The sequence below is a fragment of the Anomaloglossus baeobatrachus genome, unplaced genomic scaffold (assembly GCF_048569485.1).
Source record: "Anomaloglossus baeobatrachus isolate aAnoBae1 unplaced genomic scaffold, aAnoBae1.hap1 Scaffold_66, whole genome shotgun sequence".
Lineage (NCBI taxonomy): Eukaryota > Metazoa > Chordata > Amphibia > Anura > Aromobatidae > Anomaloglossus > Anomaloglossus baeobatrachus.
In genome coordinates, this window is record NW_027445030.1 from 352152 (window position 1) to 370412 (window position 18261).

General features: G+C 47.4%; 1 pseudogene; it reads right to left on the reverse strand.

Annotated features, from left to right (window-relative positions):
* Positions 1-11149: 11149 nt before the first annotated feature.
* LOC142286513 (U2 spliceosomal RNA) lies at positions 11150-11356 on the reverse strand (annotated as a pseudogene).
* Between the last annotated feature and the right edge of the window lie 6905 nt (positions 11357-18261).

Consider the following 18261-nt stretch of genomic DNA (forward strand, 5'->3'; position numbering starts at 1 on the left):
CCTCCTCCGGTCCTGCACCTGCAGTTGCCTACTCAGAAATAACACCATCATCAAGCACGTCCTTGTCCCAGCGCAGCGTTCAGTTATCCATTCAGCAAACCTTTGAACGCAGGCGCAAATACACTGCCAACACCCCACATGCCACAGTTCTAAATGCTAACATTTCGCGACTGCTTGCGCTGGAAATGTTGCCTTTTAGGCTGGTGGAGACAGAAGCATTCCGCGACCTGATGGCGGCAGCTGTCCCACGTTACTCGGTCCCCAGCCGCCACTATTTCTCCCGGTGTGCCGTCCCCGCGTTGCATAACCACGTGTCACAAAACATCACACGTGCCCTGAACAACGCTGTTTCACCCAAAGTCCACCTAACCACAGACACGTGGACAAGTGCTTGTGGGCAAGGCCGCTACATCTCGTTGACGGCACACTGGGTTAATATTGTGGAAGCTGGGACCCAGTCTGAGCGAGGGACGGAACACGTCCTTCCCACACCAAGGTTTGCAGGCCCTACCTCAGTCAGTGTTTCACCCACACTCTACAGCTCCGGAATGTCATGCTCTTCAGCCTCCTCCTCCTCCTGCGCATCCTCATCCACTGTACCCTCCACACCAGTCCCAAGCTGGAAGCACTGCAGCACTGCCTCGGCGAAGCGGCAACAGGCTGTGCTGAAGCTAATCTGCATAGGTGACAAACCCCACAATGCAGAAGAGCTGTGGACAGCTCTGAAACAGCAGGCAGATCACTGGCTCACACCTCTGAACCTAAAGCCAGGAAAGGTCGTGTGTGACAATGGCCGGAACCTGGTGGCGGCTTTGAGGCGAGGCCAGCTGACACATGTTCCATGCGTGGCCCATGTGCTCAACCTCGTGGTTCAGCGGTTTCTAAAGTCATACCCAGAGCTGTCTGATCTGCTGGTAAAAGTTCGCCGCCTGTCTGCACATTTTCGAAAGTCACCTACTGCTTCAGCCGGCCTTGCCGGCTTTCAGCGCAGTTTGCATCTTCCGGCTCACAGACTGGTGTGTGATGTCCCCACGCGTTGGAATTCAACTCTGCACATGTTGGTCAGGATATGTGAGCAGAAGAGGGCAGTTGTTGAGTACCAGCATCACCTAAGCCGTCGGGAAATGGGTCAAACTCCACACATAACACCTGAGGAGTGGAGATGGATGTCCGACCTATGTACCATCCTCCAAAACTTTGAGGACTCCACCAAGATGGTGAGTGGTGATGACGCCATTATTAGTGTCACCATACCGCTACTCTGCCTTCTAAAACGGTCTCTGCTCAAAACCAAACATGATGCATTGCAGGCGGAGCGCGATGAGTTGCAGCAAGAAACAGTAGTGGGTGTGGGTGATAACACACAGCCCAGCCTCGTCTCATCACAACGTGCAGTGGAGGACTATGACGAGGAGGAGGATGAAGACATGGAGCAAATCTCCGGCCAAATTGAGGATATGACATGCACACCAGTCATATCCTCGGTTCAGCGTGGCTGGCCAGAGGACAGGGTAGATGAGGAGGAGGAGGAGGAGGAGGAGGACAGCATGTTCAGTCAACGTGTTGGTCAGGCTACTGAAGTCCTGGCTGTTAAGAGTCTGGCGCACATGGCTGACTTTATGGTAAGCTGCCTGTCTCGTGACCCTCGCGTTAAGAACATCTTCATAGTTTTAAGGTTGAAGGGAGACTCTAAGTCCATCTAGTTCAACCCGTAGCCTAACATGTTGATCCAGAGGAAGGCAAAAAACCCCAATGTGGCAAACAAGTTCCAATGGGGAAAAAATTTCATTCCTGACTCCACATCCGGCAATCAGACTAGTTCCCTGGATCAATACCCTGTCATAAAATCTAATATACATAACTGGTTATATTAAATTTTTCAAGAAAGGCATCCAGGCTCTGCTTAAATGTTAGTAGTGAATCACTCATTACAACATCATGCGGCAGAGAATTCCATAGTCTCACTGCTCGTACAGTAAAGAATCCTCGTCTGTGATTATGATTAAACCTTCTTTCCTCAAGACGTAGCGGATGCCCCCGTGTTCCAGTCGCAGGCCTAGGTGTAAATAGATCTTTGGAAAGGTCTCTGTACTGTCCCCTCATATATTTATACATTGTGATTAGATCTCCCCTAAGCCTTCGTTTTTCCAGACTAAATAACCCCAAGTTTAATAACCTGTCTTCGTATTGCAGCCCCCCCATTCCTCTAATAATCTTGGTCGCTCTTCTTTGCACCCTCTCCAGTTCAGCTATGTCCTTCTTATATATCGGTGACCAGAATTGTACACAGTATTCTACGTATCTTGGCCGACAATCATTACTGGTTGGTAACACTGTTAGACCCACGCTACAAGGAGAACTTTATGTCTCTTATTCCCGAGGCGGAGAGGTCAACCAAAATGCAGCAGTTCCGGAAGGCCATAGTCACGGAAGTAGGCAAAGCATTCCCCTCACAAAACGCTAGCGGCATAGGTCAGGAATCAGTGGACAACCAAGGCGTACAGCCGAGAGAGGCACAAGTCCAATCCGCCAGAGGTAGGGGAACAGTCTTTAAGATGTGGGACAGTTTTCTCAGCCCCTCACGTACCACAGCCCCTGAGGTGCGGGGTAGTGCCACAAGAAATCCTAAGTTTGCCCAGATGCTCAAGGAGTACCTTGCAGATCGAACAACTGTACTCCGACATTTCTCTGTGCCTTACAATTATTGGGTATCCAAGGTGGACACGTGGCATGAATTGGCTCTCTACGCCTTGGAAGTCCTGGCCTGCCCTGCCGCTAGCGTTTTGTCAGAGCGTGTTTTTAGTGCCGCAGGTGGAATCATTACAGATAAACGCACCCGCCTGTCAACTGAAAATGCTGACAGGCTGACTCTGATCAAGATGAACAAGGGTTGGATTGGGCCAGACTTCACCACACCACCAGCAAATGAGAGCGGAATTTAAAGTTTGTAACGGGAATTTGCCATGTACCTCCAGTCACCCATGGGTACACACTTCTGGACTTTGGATAATCGCTGGACTGCTCCTCCTTCTCCTCATGCGCCACCATGATGACCGTTACAAGAGTTAGGCCTTTGTTTCAGGTATACCCCCAGTGGTAAATTTTTTCGCCCATTCTTTGCAGAATGGACATTACAACGACATTGCTCCTTTGCAATGGGAACAATGTTTTGAGGCCCTCATGCACGTCTCTATGCAGGGACAACGTGGAGCCTCCCAATTTTTGGCTGCCCTGCCAAAGGGCTATACTATAATACACCCACTTCCTGACAATGGACACTTAATGTTTTGAGGCCCTCATGCACGTCTCTATCCAGGGACAACGTGGAGCCTCCCAATTTTTGGCTGCCCTGCCAAAGGGCTATACTATAATACACCCACTTCCTGACAATGGACACTTAATGTTTTGAGGCCCTCATGCACGTCTCTATCCAGGGACAACGTGGAGCCTCCCAATTTTTGGCTGCCCTGCCAAAGGGCTATACTACAAAAGACCCACTTCCTGACAATGGACACTTAATGTTTTGAGGCCCTCATGCACGTCTCTATCCAGGGACAACGTGGAGCCTCCCAATTTTTGGCTGCCCTGCCTAAGGGCTATACTATAATACACCCACTTCCTGACAATGGACACTTAATGTTTTGAGGCCCTCATGCACGTCTCTATCCAGGGACAACGTGGAGCCTCCCAATTTTTGGCTGCCCTGCCAAAGGGCTATACTATAATACACCCACTTCCTGACAATGGACACTTAATGTTTTGAGGCCCTCATGCACGTCTCTATCCAGGGACAACGTGGAGCCTCCCAATTTTTGGCTGCCCTGCCAAAGGGCTATACTACAAAAGACCCACTTCCTTCCAATGGGCACTTCAGGTTTACAGGCCCTCATGCACGTCTCTATCCAGGGACAACGTGGAGCCTCCCAATTTTTGGCTGCCCTGCCTAAGGGCTATACTATAATACACCCACTTCCTGACAATGGACACTTAATGTTTTGAGGCCCTCATGCATGTCTCTATCCAGGGACAACGTGGAGCCTCCCAATTTTTGGCTGCCCTGCCAAAGGGCTATACTACAAAAGACCCACTTCCTTCCAATGGGCACTTCAGGTTTACAGGCCCTCATGCACGTCTCTATCCAGGGACAACGTGGAGCCTCCCAATTTTTGGCTGCCCTGCCAAAGGGCTATACTACAAAAGACCCACTTCCTTCCAATGGGCACTTCAGGTTTACAGGCCCTCATGCACGTCTCTATCCAGGGACAACGTGGAGCCTCCCAATTTTTGGCTGCCCTGCCTAAGGGCTATACTATAATACACCCACTTCCTGACACTGGACACTTAATGTTTTGAGGCCCTCATGCACGTCTCTATCCAGGGACAACGTGGAGCCTCCCAATTTTTGGCTGCCCTGCCTAAGGGCTATACTACAATAGACCCACTTCCTTATAATGGGCACTTCAGGTTTACAGGCCATCATGCACGTCTGTATGCAGGGGCATTGGTGAACCTCACAATTTTGGACTGCCCTGGCAAAGGAAAATACTACAAAGACTCAGTTCCTCAAAATGGGCACATTAGACTCAGAGGCCTTTATGTACGTCTCTTCTCAGGGACATCGGAGTGCCACACAATGTTTTACGTAAAATCTTTCATGTATTGATCTCAAAAAGTAACATACATTAGCTCTATCTCACTATTGGGTATGTGCCCTTAACATTTCCGCTATGAAAAATCATTTTGGTGTCATTTTGGAAGGTTTTCTGGTGAGTCCGTAAAAATGGCGTAAAACGCGGACAAAATTATTCACAGCTGTGACTTTTGAGTGATAAATGCTTCAAGGGGTCTTCCCCATGCTGTTGCCATGTCATTTGAGCACTCTTCGGAGACTTTTGTGCCATTTTTAGGGTTTCTACATGCTGCCGGTGGTCATTTCACAAAAATACTCGGGTCTCCCATAGGATAACATTGGGCTCGGTGCTCGGGCCGAGTACACGAGTATCTTGGGAGGCTCGGCCCGAGCTTCGAGCACCCGAGCTTTTTAGTACTCGCTCATCACTACTAATAAACCTAAAAAATAAAAATAAATTGAATAAAAATCATGAATGTTGTGTTATAACAGGAAATTCGGTGTAAGAATGAATATCCGGGATGAGAGTTCAGCGAATGAGTTATAGAAATTGTTACAAAAAGGAGTGTGTACGGTTTATGCGTAAATTTTCAGAATGCGTACATGAAAATTATATGTATGTGAGAATGTCCCCCATGCTTTGTAAAAAGTTATTTATGAAAATGTAAATAAAATATATAAAAATGCCTAATTATTTATAATTTATGAGAAAGATATATATGTATGGAAGAATGTTATAAGGTGTCCAAGAACCATAAAGAAAAAGGGTGCATATATAATGTTAGAGGTCTAGAGTTCCACCAGGCTATATCACCCCTAAAGAAATAGAAAGAAGACCTTACTACCTGTGTACCCCAAAAAAAGCTATATTTCGTAGCCAGGATTATGGTGGAGATATGCACAAATGAAATAAGAATATAAAGTAATACAATAAGATTATAAAACCAATATGTGTGCATTCATGCACCACCCGGTACGCTACCCTTGCCAAATTGCTCACTCTAGATCCCCACACGATCCATGAAGCCGTTCCCCCGGTCACACCGCCTGCTGCCGGTTCCCACTCATCCCTGGGGGAGTTAGGCGAGTGGTATCGAGAGCTACATGTCGGCACTGATGATACCCCCATACACCACAAGGAAGGGGTATACCAGGTGGTACAGGAGTATGAGCGGGTTTTTAGCAAGCACCCTCTAGATTTTGGGCAGATTAAAGGGGTTCAACACCACATCCCTACCGGTACACACTCCCCTATTAAAGAGAGATACAGGCCTATTCCCCCTGCGCACTACCAATGCGCCAAAGACATGTTGAGGAACATGAAGGAGGCAGGGGTTATTAGGGACAGCTGTAGTCCCTGGGCCGCTCCGTTGGTGCTGGTTAAGAAGAAGGATGGCACCATGCGGATGTGTGTGGATTACCGGAAGATTAACCAGATAACGCATAAGGATGCTTACCCTCTGCCCCGCATCAAAGAGTCCCTGGCCTCGCTGAGAACCGCTAACTACTTCTCCACCCTTGACCTCACCAGCGGGTACTGGCAGGTGGCCGTGGCACCGGAAGACCGAGAGAAGACTGCCTATGGGACCGTTTTGCTGTACTTGGATGATGTGATTGTGTACTCACAGACGTATGAAGCCCACCTGGAGCACCTAGCCGAGGTGTTCGCGTCCCTTGCCAAGTATGGGATGAAGCTGAAGCCCTCAAAGTGTCATCTGCTGAAACCCAGAGTGCAGTACCTAGGACATGTGGTTGGTGCGGAAGGTGTCGCCCCCAACCCCGAGAAGATCACCGCCATCCAAGACTGGCCGAGACCGACCACAGTGAGGGAAGTGAGGCAGTTTCTGGGCCTGGTGGGATATTACCGTCGCTTCATTAAGGGGTACACAAAGATGGCTGCCCCCATGCAAGACCTCCTCGTAGGACAGACCAAGGGTGGTAGATCCCTAGTAGCCCCATTGGTGTGGGAAGAAAAGCATGAGGAATCCTTCCGCCAGCTGAGAACAGCCCTGACCGGAGAGGAAATCCTAGCGTACCCTGACTACAGCCGCCCATTCATCCTCTACACCGACGCCAGCAATGTGGGCTTGGGGGCTGTTCTATCCCAGGTCCAAGACAGAAGGGAAAAGGTAATAGCTTATGCTAGCCGAAAACTCCGACCGACTGAGAGGAACCCTGAGAACTACATCTCCTTCAAGCTTGAGCTCTTGGCACTGGTGTGGGCTATCACCGAGCGGTTCCGCCATTACCTGGCAGCAGCCAAGTTCACCGCGTACACAGACAATAACCTGCTGACCCATCTAGATACGGCCAAGCTGGGCGCGTTGGAGCAGCGGTGGGTGACCAGGTTAGCCAACTACGATTTCACCATCAAGTACCGGGCCGGCCGTACCAACGTCAATGCCAATGCACTCTCCCGGATGCCCCACCTGTCGGAAGAGGGTCCAGAGGATGATGACCTCGAAGAGATCGAGTTGCCTGCATTTCACCGGCCATTCACTGAGAAGGTGCACGTCTACCAACAACGGGTGAACCTGGATCCGCTGCCCCGACAGGACTGGCAGGAAGCTCAGGACCAGGCACCTGCTGTCCGCCTGGTCAAGACTCTAGTGGAACAGGGTTCTGCTGGGATAGACCCTGCTGCCCCTGCCGAAGCCCAACGTCTGTGGCAAGAATGGACCCGGCTATACCTACACCAGGGGAAGTTGTATCGCGAGCTGATTAATCCAAAGACTCACGAGAAGATCCGCCAGCTGGTGATTCCCCAGGCTAACGTGCCCACCGTCCTGCAAGCATACCATGATGGTGCAGTGCACTTCGGGTGGAAGAAGCTAGAGATGTTGTTAAGAGAGCGGTTCTATTGGAGTGGAATGCGGGAATCTGTGGAGGCCTGGTGCCGAGAATGTGGCCCTTGCGCATTGAGAAGGAAGGACGAGGCCAGCCAGAAGGCACCCCTACACCCGATCATTACACACCAACCGCTGGAGCTGGTTGCCCTTGACCATGTAAAGCTCACCCCCAGCCGAAGTGGGTACACCTACGCTCTGACCATCGTAGACCACTACTCGAGGTTCCTGGTGGTTGTCCCAGTTAAGGACTTAACCGGCCGCACCGCTGCTAAGGCTTTCCAGGCTTATTTCTGTTGACCGCATTGGTACCCGGAGAGGGTGCTTACCGACCAGGGTCCGGCCTTTGAAGCAGAGGTATTCCAGGAATTCTGCCAGTTGTACGGCTGCAAGAAAATCCGGACCACGCCTTACCACGCCCAAACCAATGGCATTTGTGAAAAGATGAACCACTTGGTCCTGGGCCTCCTCAAGACGTTACCACTGGAAGAGCGGAACCTGTGGCTGGAGAAGCTACCTGACCTGGTCGATATGTACAACAACATCCCTTCCAGCTCTACGAAATGCACTCCAGCATACCTGATGAGAGCTCGTCCCGGCCGGCTACCAGTGGATCTGGAAATGGGCTTGGAAGCTTCAGAAGCACTCCTGTCGACAGCTGAATGGGACACTCGGCGGAGGACACAGTACCGACAGGTCCAGGAGTATGTTGAAAAGAACTTGTGCCGGAGTCGGGGACAACAGGAGCAGTGCTTCAACAAGAAGGCGCCTGCCGGTTCCTTCCAACCTGGGGATGTAGTGCTGAAGCGGAAAAGAAGGGCCCACAAGCTGGATGATCAATGGGAAAAAACCCCGTATGTAGTCCAGCCCACAGGATGGGAGAATGAGAAGGCCTACCAGATCAGCCGTGACCAGGGGGGGACTTTGGCCACGGTTTCCCGAGACCACCTGAAGAAGTGCCCACCAGCATTGAGAGTAGCGGATGAGGCTCCAGTTCCCAGTCCAGTGGAGAAGGAAAAAGAGGTAATCCACACCATGATGGGTGATTTTCCAGCAGACTGGCCTACACAGAACGGTGCGGTGATCCTTCCAGTGATACTGTTCCCACAACCCGTGGATGAAGAAATGATGGAAACGGTTAACCGCGAGCCAGTGCCCAGGGATGTACCTGTACCCAGCTCCCCTACGCCTCCGCCTGCCCCACATGATAGCAGGGAGGAGGAACTGACTGTTCCCTCTGCCCCACTGCCTGTCACCACTGACACCGGACCCCGAAGGTCCACTCGCCCCAACCTAGGTAGACCCCCACTTAGGTACAGGGAAACTACTCTTTAAAAGGGGGGGGGCTTTATGTGTTGAGTGTACCAGTTTGAAAGTTTTAAATGATAAGTAAAGATGATCAACCAAAGAAGTTTACCTGATTGAACCGTGATTAAACCGGCCGTTGCCGGCAACTGTTGTCCCCGTAGGGACTGTGCAACCATTGCGTAAGGAACTGCTTACGGACAAGCCCGAGAACTTGCAGGGCAACCACAAACTTAGTGCAATGTAAATAAAAATGTTTGTTGGCTTGACACCGTTACCGCCTCCGGAGAGGCTGATTTGGGAGGATGGGCCTGGAGGAAAGGGATGGCCTAGGCCCGCCACTACCGTAACCGGTGGCGATCCTCCGGGGGTTCAGGGGTCCCCTTGGACGTGGGCCCCCTGAAAGAGACAGAACCCGCTCGGGCAACTTGGTGCTGGACTGGGGTCAAGGGGTGCTGCCCGCTTCTTAGGGGCAGCATCAGGGCCAGGTTGTTTGGGTGGGAGAAGAGCGGAAGCTGTACCGTTGTAAAATGTTTATGATGCTTTTACATGTTTTACCGTTTTATTCTTTTTCAGTTGTGAAAATAAAACCGGTGATGGACGGGCAGCCCGCGGACGGTCTGCATTTGACTATAGGGGAATGTGGCGCCCTGGACAAGCCAGGTCGTCACAGGTACTACACCAACACACTCTACACTCCGGCTAGGCACACCGAAGCTAAACACAAATCCTAGTTGCCTTCCTCCAGGGGCTGATGTCCACACCAGGGGGTGGGCCAGGCGGTTGATCCCACCCACCGAGGAGTTCACAGTCCTGGAGGCGGGAAAAGGAGTCAGATTAGAGATCAGTTTTGGAGTTAGAGAAGTGAAGAGGAGAGGAGACTGACCGTGTCCGGGTGTGTGGCCCGGGCACTCAGCAAGGTTGGCAGACGGTGGTGACCTTCTGCAGGAGAGGCTAATTGGAGTGAACCGTACGGACCGGGGATGGGCGGTGGCCCGCCGGTACCAGATCGGGGAGTGAAGAGAAGCCAGCACCATCCGGCAGGGCCTACGGACCCCGACCAGGCTAGGAGTCGCCGTAAAACCGGTCAAATCCGTTAGCGACAGGAACCTCCAGGGTTTCCCAGCAGTCAAGACCCGATTGAAGGCAACAGCTCACACCGTAGAGGGAAGCACAGTCACCGCCAAGGCTACAGTTCCCAGGGCCAGAGCCTGCGGGCAAAAGGGGCTCCCTCAGCATCCATCCAAGCTGGGGAGCGGGTTACCGGTGGGAAGCCCGCTAGATTTTGGGGGAATAAAAGGGGTCCAACACCACATCCCCACAGGTGCACACCCACCCATCAAAGAGAGCTATAAGCCAATACCACCTTCACATTGCCAGTGTACCAAGGACATGTTGAGCAACATGAAGGCGGCTGGGGTTATCCGTGACAGTTGTAGCCTTTGGGCAGCTCTGTTGATCCTGTTAAAAAAGAAGGACGGCACCACTCCCCGTATTGAGGAATCGCTAGCTGCATTGAGAACTGCAAATTATTTTTCTACCCTTGATCTCACTAGTCACTATTGGCAAGTGTCCGTTGCTGAGGCAGACCGGGAGAAGACCGCCTTCGCCACCCCTATGGGTCTCTGCGAGTTCAAAAGCATGCCCTTCGAGCTGTGCAATGCGCCAGGAACCTTCCAGAGGCTGATGGAATGCTGCTTGGGACAAGATTTTAGGGTGTATAAAAAGGGAGATTAGATCCCGTGATCCCAACGTATTGTTACACCTCTATAAATCACTTGTAAGGCTACATCTGGAATATGGGAACCAGTTTTGGGCTCCACATTTTAAAAAGGACATTCAGAAGTTAGAGTCAGTTCAAAGGTGGGCAACTAGACTACTACAAGGAATGGAAGGCCTCCCATATGATGACAAGTTGAAAAAGTTATTAAGTGATTATTGGCTGCAATGGGGCTTTCTGGCTGGTGCCAGCCTCTCTTCTTAGCACACAGGAACCACAATCCCTACACCATGCTTCAATGGATTCTCTCATCCCAGCCCAGTAAAACTACATATTTTACACAGTCATAAGCAGCCAAAAGGGATCTATTCTATTCAATTGCAAATGATCTAGATAAGACTGAGAATAAGATACTGCACGGGACATAGCAGAGTTGGTCAAGTTGAGTGGAGATGAGTTTGCTATTTGGCACAGCTTTTTGCATCAATAAAGCAAGTAAAAGGTGTGAAAGATAAAAAAAAGGGTGAAAGTGTGAAAAGTGAATTGGCCAAATTGAGGTGCATATAAAGTTTTTGCTTTCTTTCAATTCACTAATGGGGCTCATTTGAATCAGGTGAATTGAGTTCTGCTTTTGGAAACTGGGTTAAGAAGGGGTGCACCGGTCCTGGAGGTACTGCAATACCAGGTCAATGCGTGGAGTGGACAGAGCAAGATTTTTTCCATCTCCTTGTTCTAAAAATCCATTTAATATATGGTCCCCAGAGAGGGGACGTATCAGATATTAAACTGATAAGAACAGATTTAATTTTTTTTTTTTTCTGTTTATCAGTAGGACTTCAAAATAACAAAGGTGATCGCCTCCCGTTGCCTGGGAACCGTCCAGGCACAAGAGGGCTATGTGTCACCAGAAGGCGCACACACTTCCTCAAGGCCGGCAGACGTGCAATCCCAGGCACCTTCCAGTACCGACCAAGGTAGCGTCCTCCGAAACTACACTTGATCTTAGCCAAAAGGCCGAGAAGCTATAACCCGAATTGGTTACGGCCTTGAGTGGCACCCTGGCCTATACCGGACACATCTTAGGGAGAGGGAGACAAACCCACGCCTACAGAAGACATTTTGTCACCCAAGCCAACCCTTGAAAAGGCTGTTTTGCAGAGCAAAAACAAGAAGAATGGTGCTTTTTGCAGCCGCCGCCCACTGCAATGAATCTGAATAACTCCTCCTTTTGGACACAAGCACCTCCCCTCCCCCTTGCAGTCTTTCCAATTCATGATACAAAAAGACGGACGGACAGGACAGGACAGGACAGGCTGCCTGACTTTCCGTCACTGCCACCCTTTGCCATCCTTGCCCGTAGAAAGCCCTTTCATCATCCCCAAACCCTAATCTTTTCCCTTCCCTTCCCAGATGCGTCTCACTCCCTTTCATTAGGAAGTGAGCGCAGCCTTTTCTCCGTTCTGCACATGCGCGACGTTAAACACAAATGCGCAGGCGTGCGTTCCATTACCCTCACTGCATTCCACTCCCATACAGGAAGTGGGCGCAGCTATTACTACGGTCGCACATAAAAGAACCCACGGCCACCACTGCACATAGCTGACTCCACCACAGGACACCCACTTCTACACCAACGCAGGTAAGACAGGATCGGCACCTCTATGCTCCCGTTACAATCAGGCTCAGTCACCATGTGATAACGCTCTCAACTCTTTAGTTGCAGGCTCCCCTTGCTTCACCTCCACTGGCTGTGCTGCCATTTCCTCTCCCACCTGGAAGGTATACTTTATTCCACTATTTTCCTGTTTCTCTCTTCCCCCTTTTCCCATAACCTACTTTTATCTGCATTTGTGGGGTATCTATATGCTATTTACATCATAGTTTTATTCATTAATATGGAAGGGAAGAGTGCCCATGAGAGTGTTGAACTGCGGAGAGCAAGAGATTAAGCTGCTCCGATTTGCCACCATTGATAAGCTGTTCTCAGTAGATACACATGCTATCCAAACAGCAGCATCCACCATTGCTTCAGCCCACCCATTCAGTGACAGCTCACCAAGTCAGCCAGAGGAGTGGTGTAAGGAATTACACGTAGGCACTGACTCCACACCTTCACATCACAAGAAGGGGGTCTACAGGCTAGTGCAAGAATACGAGCAAGTCTTCAGCAAACATCCGCTAGACTTTTGAAGAATAAAAGGGGTCAAACACTACATCCCCACAAGTGCACACCCACCCATCAAAGAGAGATATAAGCCAAAACTACCTGCACATTACCAGTGTACCAAGGACATGTTGAGCAACATGAAGGAGGCTGGGGTTATCCGTGACAGTTGTAGCCTCTGGGCAGCTCCGTTGGTCCTGTTAAAGAAGAAGGACAGCACCACTCCCCTGTATTGAGGAATAGCTAGCTGCATTGAGAACTGCAAATTATTTTTCTACCCTTGATCTCACTAGTCGCTATTGGCAAGTGTCCGTTGCTGAGGCAGACCGGGAGAAGACCGCCTTTGCCACCCCGATGGGTCTCTGCGAGTTCAAAAGCATGCCCTTCGAGCTGTGCAATTTGCCAGGAACCTTCCAGAGGCTGATGGAATGCTGCTTGGGACACCGAAACTTTGAAACGGTACTGCTATACCTTTATGATGTTATTGTTTATTCTAAAGCAAACAAGATTTTAGGGTGTATAAAAAGGGAGATTAGATCCGGTGATCCCAACGTATTGTTACCCCTCTATAAATGACTTGTAAGGCCACATCTGGAATATGGGGTAAAGTCCTGAGCAGGTTGATAACCATTGGTTTGAGCATGGTAGGGTGTAGTGCGCATCTTCCTGCATCGGTAAAAGCTGCAGAAGTCCTTGAAGATTTCCGCTTCAAAGGCTGTGCCTTGATCTGTGAGGACTCTCTCTGAGTAGCCATGAGGTCTGCATAAGTGTGCTTGGAAGACCTTCGCTGCAGTATGGGCCATTAGATCTTTGACTTGTACCACAACCATAAATCTCGAGTAGTTGTCTACCATCGTAAGTGCATACGTGAGCTCGCCTCGATATTCTGCAACAAAACTCCCTTTTTCGATTTCAGTTTCAGCAAACACTCCTCTTCCTGTAGAAAATATTTATCATTACCTAAGACAGTCATTCTAATGCATGACAATATTAAGGCAATTTAGTTAAAACTTGTTTTAACTCACCTTTAAGGGGATTGATGTATTTCATGGTCAATCCAGGTTTGTCAGTGATGGCACTGACATAATGTATGGCGTCTTTTTCGGGCGTTATCCTTTGCCTTTTCATTGTGAAAATCCAGTTGCCTATATCAAAGCAAATTCTACTACTTGTAAAGTATGCAGAAAATGAAATGTAGAACATATAACATCAACTGCTTAGGAACGCATCATAGGTTAGTACTTAAAAGGATATTGTCATGTTCTAGTCATAATGCAAGCTGGACATTTTTCATGTTACCCTGTAATCGCCGGCCTGTTCTAATGCTCACAAGCCAAGATATAGGCTCAGCTGCTAAGGCTTCCCTCTGCCTTCTGAATGAAACTTGAATATGTCTGGGTCACTGTGTATATAGCAGGTGCTCAGAAAAAATAAGAGTCAATTCAATAGAAATAGCTCTGGCACACTATAGTGATCAATAACGTAAGAAAAGAACTCTTGGAATGCTGAAAATTCTTTATTTGTGCAAAAGGATAATTCATCCAACGTTTCGACCTTGTTTTTAGGTCTTTATCAAGGATAAAGTTATCTAAGATCATAAAGGGTTACAAAACCATATAAACACGTAATTAGTACATAGTACAACATAACAGTACAATATATTGCTACTTGAGAGTACAATGGGTCAAATGACCATGATGCACATACAAAAAATTTTTCCAAAGCCATAGTGAAAACATTTGTACTGAGGAAAGAAAATTTCCACATGACCTATCTGGAGAAACATTCTGGATCAAACAACCAAAAATAGTCAAGCAGGTAAATACACACCTATATGGATAACAGGATGATATGTGTTCAATTGTATAGCGTCATTGCCATTAAGGTACAAATGGAAAACTTGCAATCCTATATAGTGAAGGAAATGAACACATATCATATCAAAGAACACAGGAACATGGGTGTGAGAAAAACCTCAATGTTTATACTTTGTTCTTTATAATGGTGTGAACATGTATATGTCTCAGTACCTTATGCACTTGAGAATTCTAGTGAGTAGATCATGAAAGCCTATTTCAGAACTGGAATCGGTAAATAATTGTAGGTGGAATCTAAATGAAAAGATGGTACAAGTGTTATCATGACACGTGGGCTATAACACAATGGACCGTGTGACAAAGAAGAAAGGAGAGAAAGAAGAGGAAGAAAATGCAACTACCTGTAACATTACGTGATAGTCACTGGTAAGTATCACTTGACAATTCAAGTGAAAAAGGATTCCTTTATTAAAGGGTTCTCAGTCGCCTCAGGATCATGAAATACTAGGGTAAATGATATGAGAATGGGTAAGAAGCACCACTAAAGGAAATATGAGATGCAGGACATATATCTATAAACCCCTGAACTACATGATAGAAATAAAAAGAAGAAAAAAGAAAAAAAAGAAGAAAGAAGAAGAACACATAGAATGCGGAAAGAGAATGGGTACAACTACCTGAGTTACTGCAGGGAGGCCCCTGGTTGGTATTGTGAGGGTTAGTGGAATTCCTTCACTGAAGGGTTCTCAGTTGCCTCAGGTTCGTGAAAAATGCTATAGACAAATAATGCCCGGAGAAAAGGGGTTCATATACAGCGAATAATGGTAATACAAGGTACATGTGTCACATGTAATAGTATATATATATATATTGTACTAAGCTCTACACCAGAAATAGAAAGTAGTCCCTCTGCCTTCTGTCTAGGTGCCCTGAGTTATGTCCTGTAAACTGTCACAGGGACCCAGACACACATGTGTAGTAGGGGAATATCCCTGCTGAGATGCCAGTGCTAGAGCACTCGTTTGCTGTGGAGTTGAACGCTATGTGAGCAGTTCTTACCTTCAATGAGCAGAAGTCTCTTTTTTCAGATTTCAATATCTCTGTGGGTATCTGGCAGAAATATGGAATACTCTTTACTGCTAAGACCCTGTACACCACTCCCACTAAAGGGGGCTTTACACGCTGCGACATCGCTAATGCGGAGTCGTTGGGGTCACGGAATTTGTGACGCACATCCGGCCGCATTAGCGATGTTGCTGCGTGTGACACCGATGAGCGATTTTGCATCGCTGCAAAAACGTGCAAAATCGCTCATCGGTGACATGGGTCTCCATTCTCGATTATCGTTACTGCAGCAGTAACGATGTAGTTCGTCGCTCCTGCGGCAGCACACATCGCTCCGTGTGACACCGCAGAAACGAGGAACCTCTCCTTACCTGCCTCCCAGCCGCTATGAGGAAGGAAGGAGGTGGGCGGGATGTTCCGGCCACTCATCTCCGCCCCTCCGCTGCTATTGGGCGGTCGCTCAGTGACGTCGCTGTGACGCCGCACGGACCGCCCCCTTAGAAAGGAGGCGGTTCGCCGGTCACAGCGACGTCGCCGGGCAGGTAAGTATGTGTGACGGGTCTGGTCGGTGTTGTGCAGCATGGGCAGCGATTTGCCCGTGTCGCGCAACAGATGGGGGCGGGTATCCACACTAGCGATATCGGGACCGATATCGCAGTGTGTAAAGTAGCCTTTAATAAACTGTGTAAAGGATTTTAAGTAAAAATCCACAATAAACCAGCGCTAGATGGGTTTTTATAATTTTATTAATAGACCACAAATAAAAAATTTTTTGCTATCCTTGTTTCAAGACAGAGTATTTGATAATATACAATACACTGATTATTACTAAAACCAAGGACCACATAAAACAAGGACCACATAAAATAAAAAATGAAAGTAATGAGAATAAAATTCTTTTGTATAACCAATTAACTTCGAGGTGATACAATATTCACATTGATTTAGTTTTACCAGTCTAATGTAATGCCCCGGCCGGTGGCATATATTTTGTTTGGTTAATAATTTAGACTTATACAATGAAAGATGTACTATACCACCCCTGGCTAACTTACAAGTTTTAAGTTGTACAATATAAGTTTGCGACGTTATATTCATATATAGGAAGGCAAACAATATTGGCAATTTAGTGGCACCCACCATACGTAATCTTACAGCACCTAATAAGGGAGGATTATTTGGCCTGAAAGGTTTTTTTCCATGCAAAAGCTGTATAGTATGTAAGAATACAAAAAATATTTCACGGAAATCCTTCTTACAGGGGCAGTCAGAAGTCATGATTAGAGAATTTATTACATGTCAATCAAAGGGAGTAGTATATTGCATTCAATGTCCCTGTCAGAAAAAATACATTGGGAGAACTATTAGACCCCTACGGAAAAGGGTGGGTGAGCACATTAGAAGTGTTAAAAATAAATGTACTAAGCACCCCCTATCCAGACATTATGTGTTAAAACATGGAGGGTCCTTTAAAGGATCCCAAGTATGGGGCGTACAAAAAATAACTAAGGATTGGAGAGGTGGCGATTTCATTAAAAAAATGTCACGAGCAGAAAGCCAATGGATTTTTGAATTGAACACCTTGAAACCATATGGACTCAATAATGATATAGAACTGTTTGCTTTTAATTAATTTATATTTTTATAGGTAGAGGAGTAATAGGTACTGATAATAATACGGAGAGAAGGAAAAAAAAAAAAAAAAAAAAAAAAGCGATTGTCATGGAGATATATGTGTATATATGCATAATATATATTAAAATTGGTATCATATCATAGTATCATAGTATCATAGTTTTTAAGGTTGAAGGGAGACTCTAAGTCCATCTAGTTCAACCCGTAGCCTAACATGTTGATCCAGAGGAAGGCAAAAAAAACCCAATGTGGCAAACAAGTTCCAATGGGGAAAAATTTCCTTCCTGACTCCACATCCGGCAATCAGACTAGTTCCCTGGATCAATACCCTGTCATAAAATCTAATATACATAACTGGTAATATTAAATTTTTCAAGAAAGGCGTCCAGGCTCTGCTTAAATGTTAGTAGTGAATCACTCATTACAACATCATGCGGCAGAGAGTTCCATAGTCTCACTGCTCGTACAGTAAAGAATCCTCGTCTGTGATTATGATTAAACCTTCTTTCCTCAAGACGTAGCGGATGCCCCCGTGTTCCAGTCGCAGGCCTAGGTGTAAAAAGATCTTTGGAAAGGTCTCTGTATTGTCCCCTCATATATTTATACATTGTGATTAGATCCCCCCTAAGCCTTCGTTTTTCCAAACTAAATAACCCCAAGTTTAATAACCTGTCTTGGTATTGCAGCCCACCCATTCCTCTAATAATCTTGGTCGCTCTTCTCTGCACCCTCTCCAGTTCAGCTATATCCTTCTTATATATCGGTGACCAGAATTGTACACAGTATTCTAAGTGCGGTCGCACTAGTGACTTGTACAGAGGTAGAACTATATTTTTTTCATGAACACTTATACCTCTTTTAATACATCCCATTATTTTATTAGCCCTGGCAGCAGCTGCCTGACACTGTCCACTAAAGTGAAGTTTACCATCCACCCATACACCCAAGTCTTTTTCTGTGTCTGTTTTACCCAGTGCTCTACAATTAAGTACATAATTATAAATTTTATTTCCTCTACCCAAGTGCATGACCTTACATTTATCTACATTAAACTTCAATTGCCACTTCTCAGCCCAATC